The sequence below is a fragment of the Rutidosis leptorrhynchoides genome, chromosome 1 (assembly GCF_046630445.1).
Source record: "Rutidosis leptorrhynchoides isolate AG116_Rl617_1_P2 chromosome 1, CSIRO_AGI_Rlap_v1, whole genome shotgun sequence".
Lineage (NCBI taxonomy): Eukaryota > Viridiplantae > Streptophyta > Magnoliopsida > Asterales > Asteraceae > Rutidosis > Rutidosis leptorrhynchoides.
In genome coordinates this window covers 148241494-148248091 of record NC_092333.1, presented here as the reverse complement: position 1 = coordinate 148248091, position 6598 = coordinate 148241494, and positions in this window count along the sequence as shown.

Genomic DNA, 6598 nt, shown 5'->3' with positions numbered 1-6598 from the left:
CGAATATGTAATTTATTTTGTTGTAAGCCTCATAGATCGAATTTAGATGATGATTGAATGAATTTGGTAAATGTGTGTGTGTTCTTGCTAGAGAGAAAGAGAGAGAGATGGAGATGATTGAATGGTGGTGATTGGGGTGGACTAGTTGACCTAGTCAACTAGTTTGCCCCGTGTCAATTTTAGTCCCTCAAGTTTGAATCGGGTGCGTGAATTACCTAATCGAGATAATTTAAAACGCGTATTAACGAAAGATGTTATAAATATATAACGGACTTTAAAATAATTAAACGGAAAGTAAAAAGGAAAAAGGCGGGATGTTACAACTCACACATCATGGCAACAAGCATTTCTAATATTAATAAATCACAAACATTTAACAAGAATATTAAAATAAATTAATAAAAGAAAGGATAGATATTACCGAATAATGTCGGCAGAATAACACTTGTATTTCTTCATAATATCCGTAGCGTAACAATGCTTGATAGCTTCTACTACTAACTACATACTAATCTCCTATTAATCACTAGAGAGCGACAATAGAGAGATAATTACATTTTCTAATCTCTGTACTTTTCTCTCTCTAAAAACTAGAGAGAGAAAGTAGAGAGAGAACTAATCTCCTATAGAGCACTAAAGAGCGACTATAGAGAGATATTTAAAGAGAGAAGTGAGAAAGGTGTGTCTGAAATGGTGGGATGAAGTCCCCATTTATAGGAAATGCATGGTTGCAAAATTGTAATTAAATTGCTGAAAAACCCCTGGCAAGGGGTTTGGCAGGGGGTTTGCATAGGGGGTATGTCTAAACCCCTGGTAGGGGGTATGTCTAAACCCCTGGCAAGTTGGATTTTTGTTAGAAAATGGCTGGCAAACGGCTGGCAGGTCGTTTCGCAGGCCGTTTGCCAGGCCCGTTTGCAAGGGCAAGTCATTTTGTGTGCCCGTATGCCAAGGCCATATGGCAAGCCGTTTTACATATTGGCAGGCCGTTTGGCAAGCCGTTTGGCCTGCCTGTTCCCTGGATCGTAACTTGATTTCTTGTCTTTCACCATTTTCGCGCTAGAATCTTCGTTTTGGCTCCGATTCTCTTGATTCTTTTTGCATCGTCTTCGTAATTACTTTATCTACAAATTTAACCGAAAGAGCGATTATTTTTCCGACTAAGTTTTGAACTTTATGCTTTTGGGACTCAATATCGGGGGTAAAAACGTGACTTTTTAGCCGATATCAAAAACCTACCATTATGTTTGGGCGTTCTACTTGAGCGTCTCAATGGTGGTGTAACGGATTATGGTGATTGGGTTACATCACCACTATCTCCACCAATAGAGCTCCAACTACTTTTGGAGCTTTCACCACTCTCCGAATCATCCCCTTCGTTTTGATCCTCACCGTTAATGGGTAATTCAATAGTTTCCGAACTCCTACTAGAACCTGTATTCACATCAACAAACTCATCAAACATAACCGGATCATAATTGGAATTAATCGTTAACTTAGTGACAGACAACGAGTTTTCATCAAAGATAACATCTCGACTACAAATCACCTTCCTCGCCTCATTGTCCCAACAACTATAACCTATGTCATCCAAACCATACCCGATAAATGTACATCTTCTTGATTTTGCATCAATCTTGTTTTTGTCATTGTCTTTGATCTTCACATAAACATTACAACCGAAAACCCTTAAATGATCCAAACTCACATTTTTACCGCTCTATTCTTCTTCGGGAATTCGAAACTCTAACAGTGTCGAGGGTTCCCTATTAATCAAATAAGCTTCCGTGTTCACGACATCTGCCCAAAACATCTTTGGTAGACCCGCATGTAACCGCATACTCCTAGTCCGCTCATTGAGCGTCCGGTTCATGCGTTCGACAAACCCATTGTGATGTGGTGTTCCGGAATTGTTTTCAGCATACGAATACCATGTTCCGCACAATAGTCTTTAAACTCTTTGCTGCTGTATTCTCCCCCATTGTCAGATTTTAAGCACTTAAATTTTCAGTTAGTCTCGTTTTCAACAGCAGCTCTCTTCACTTTAAAAGTAGCAAATACATCAGATATAGCCTTAAGAAAGTAAACCCATACCTTCCTTGTGGAGTCATAAATGAAAGTGACATAGTAGCGGAACTAACATGTGAATTGACCGTTGTAGGTCCGTAAACATCAAAATGAATAAGTTCAAGCTTCTCCTTCTTTGGCGCAATTCTTGATTTCCGTAATGACACCTTCTTTTGCTTCCCCGAAGTACATGGTTCGCAAAACCCTATATTCACTTTCTTTAAATCCGGAATCTTCCCTTTAGAAACTAGCAACTTCATCCCCTTCTCACTCATATGCCCTTTACGACAGTGCCATAGAGTAGAATAGGCCCCTACATTACTCGTCACATTAACCTCATCATCATCGAATACCCCGACCATGTATAAAGTTTCCCTTTTATGTCCCGATGCCACAATACGACCATCCCTTTTAACTTGCCACTTGCAATCACCAAAGGTAGTGTGATTGCCTTTTTCATCCAGTTGACCAACTGAGATAAGCTTCCCTTTTAAATCCGGAATGTACCTCACATCTTTTAACGTTCAATCGGATCCTTGGGATGTCTTTAATATCACGTCTCCAATGCCTCTTATGTCTAGGCGTTTGTCATCTGCCAATCTTACTTTCCCTCGATACGGTTTAAAATTCTTCATCATCTCCTTACTAGGATTAGCGTGGAATGATGCACCAAAATCCATGATCCAAGCATCAATCGAATTTTCAACACAACACACCAAAGCATCATCCGTATCTCCCGAAGTAAAGTTTACCCTAGCGTTAACCGCTTTCGGATTCTTACATTGAGTGCTGGAGTGACCCTTTTGATTGCAATTCCAACAAACCGCCGATTCTCGGTCCCGAGAGTTATACCTCTTCTTGAACTTCTTACCCTTCTTCGTACCCTTATCGTTCTTCCTACCCCTGTTGTCAGTATTCAAGAGCGACCGTGATGATTCCCCGAAATTCCTCTTAAGAGTATCTTCTCCAAGAATCAAATCGTGAATCCCCTCAAACTTGAGTTTAGAAGTTCCCGTAGAAATACTAATCGCCGTAACGGTACCCGAACAACTTTCAGGCAAAGACAAAAGCAAGATCAGTGCCTGAAGTTCATCATCAAATACAATCTCAACCGAAGCAAGTCTTAAGATGAGATTGTTATAATCATTGAAATGATCCGTAGCACTAGCACCCACCTTCATTTTTTGGTTGAACAATTGACGCATGAGAAAAATCTAATTGGCAACATTAGGTTTCTCATACATGTTTGTAAGTGCGTTAATGCACCCAAACGTAGTCTTCTCGTTAATAACGTTATAAGCAACGTCTTTGGCAAGAGACATTCTAACCGCCCCTAAAGCTTGGCGATCTAGTAGATCTTAATCCTCTGGTTTAACATCATCAGGTTTCTTCTCATTTAAAGGTAAGTGCAGTTTTTTCTGATACAAATAATCCTCTATTTGCATCTTCCAAAACCCGAAATCCTTCCCATCGAACCGATCAATTCTACTTTCCTTCGTTCGCCATTGCGCCGTTTAATCGAACCTATGCTCTAGATACCAGTTGTTGGGAATTTATGGACCCAAACAACAATCACCAATTCAGATTTGGTGATCCCCACGAACAACAAACGAACGATAATAAAGAAAAGTAGAGAAAACGACAGAAGAAATTACGTGATTTATGAAATCGGTTAGATTGCCTTAGTCCACGGCCAACTAGAGTGATTTTTATTGATATTTTCGTACATGCACTTTAGGGTTACAATATGATGTATTTATAGGCATAAAACAACAAAGAAACAACTTGGGGAGCAACCAAACGCGTTTTTCCTCGTCAGACTCCAGAATACGCATAAGCCGCGTCGTGGCTGGAGGAGCTGCGCCGTGGCTTAAGGCATGATTTCTAAACCGACAGCTTTGCACTTTCGAACCTCAATCCAGGTTTTGAGCCGCGCTGTGGCTTAAAGCTGCAACAAAATTCTTCTTTGTTTTTGATATCATTCCCACATCCAACAATAACAGTCTCAAGTCCATGCTTTGCCTGTTCTTCTGTGTGGTCGGCTACATAGTGTCTTTGTTACTAACATAGCATCGTTTTCGTATTTTTTGAACCCTTGTTGTATAGTTTCGGTGTAGCTTTTGCAATTGTTTAGGAGTTACTTTTGGTACAATTTATAGTTTTATTACTCCGTAATAAAAGTTTCTTACCATTAAAAAAAAGTTGTGTTAGTGCTACTGTCACGCTAGACAATGTTATCGTGTCTAAGGAATATGTTACCGCTATTTGAGATTTGTTTATTTAAGTGCTTTTAACTTATTACATATTTCAATAGTATATATTATGCATCAAATAAACAAGCCCCATTGTAATAAATTACTCCGTAATAGACAAATTTGGTAGAACCCGTGTATTTACGCATGAATCAAAGAGTAGGACCTGCTATGCAAAAACCAAAGAACAAACACTCATTGTAAACTCTTGGAACCACATGAAAAATTGGAGTAAATTGGCAGCATACAAGTTCATGATTACAGATACAAGGGATGAACATTTGACGACTATTTTTAATTATTATGTCCATTTTTCAATCCGGCTTAATTAATTGCATTTACTCTCCTAGTCTTCATCCACACTATCCCCCATATTATTTATTAAATATTAAAAAATAGTTCATGGGTAAAATCAAAACTTGATCATTTTATTTTGTATGCATGTATATATATCAATATATGTATGTTGGGTTGTTCATTTATATCTAGCCTACCACAAAAGGAAATTTCAAAGCAAAGTATTCATAAATTCATTTTACTGACAGCTTAATTCAATGTAAGAAATTTAAGTGCATCATCAGTTTCATTTGATATATATCTAGTACTATCAACGTACAATGAAAGAAGCATTCATTAATAATTCAAACAAGGTATTATAAATACGAGTAATTAAACATAACAGACATCAACAACACAACATATGGAACATCTATTTGTGATCTTTAGTTATTACTTACCATTTTGATCTTCAGCTTATTATGTTTATAAAGTTGAAGGGTATATATTCGTTTTCTTTTGCTAAAGAAAATGCTACTGCTTCCATCTCACTAAAAATGTTCACAATTCCGTTATAGCTGGTTGTCTAATTATATGTGTTCTTTTCATATTTTAATAAATCAAAAAGTAATTTAATTAAGATAAAAGAAGTATAGTGTAATTTATCTTTTCACGAGCTAATGGAATATTAATATTTAATTTTGTCATTAAGTTTGCATTAAAAATTCACTGACTAGCACTTTGTTTATCTATAACACAAAAGTTCAAATCCCAAAGATCCTAACTTTTTCCCACTTAAACACAACTGTATTTGGCTCCTAAACCCAATATTGTGAATCTTTGACGTTTGACCAACACACCCAACTATTACTATCTACAAACTTAACACACTCTTAACTATTCGCCAAAATACACCTTTTTTTTGTTTTTTTTTGTGTGGACAAAATACACTTTTTAAATTTTTTTTTATCAAAATACACCATTGGGTCGATCGTCATTTTAATAGACCACAAGTATAAAGTGATCGACTACACATTTTTGCCTTTAGTCGACCAACTGTTGGTCTACCACTTCATAATGATGGTTGACTATGTAGTCTACCAAACATTAAAGAAGAGTTTGCCGATCACTTGAATATGATGGTCGACTACGTAGTCTACCAAGGAGTTGGTCGACTACATCACAATAGTTGGTCGACTACATCACAATGATGGTCGACTATGTAGTCTATCAAACATTAAAGAAGAGTTGGTCAACCACTTCAATAGGATGGCCGACTACGTAGTCTACCAAGGAGTTGGTCGACCATTTCATAGTGATGGTTGACTACATGTTTTGAAAGTTGGTCGAACACTTCACAATCATTGTGAAGTGGTCAACCAAAAATATGGTCGACTCAATGGTGTATATTGCCATTTTTTTTTTTTGAAAAATGATATATTGTTGAAAAACTTTGTAAAAAATGTATTTTTGCCAATTTCCTTTTTCCGGAATCATCGATTATATTCATAGTATATTACATTATGAGAAAACTTAAAACTTATATGGAGAATACTCCAACGAGATTTAAACCCAGGAAGTATTGCAATCTTAAGCACCCAACCAAGACATAGGCGACATCGATCCATCTATTAGGAATTCGTAACACGCCCTATAGCTATTATTTACAAACTTAAAACACACCCTAGCAATTATTTACAAACTTAACACACCCCAACTATTATCTACAATCATGTTTTTTAAAAGGCGATAATTTTATCATTAAATAAAATAAAACTAGAAAAAGCTAGTAATTACAATGTTATTATTAAACGATAACTCAATCATTGGGCATTTTTACTTGGAGGGCTGTCAGGAATCGAATTCCAGTGCGTCTTGAGCTTGATAAACGGGGCGTCGACCTTGAATCGGTTCGATGTTCGGTGTGTGACAACGCTTTGGAATCTGTATCCCATGCTATCTTAGAGCGCAATTTGGCTAAGGAAGTGTGGGATCGTGTTCATCTT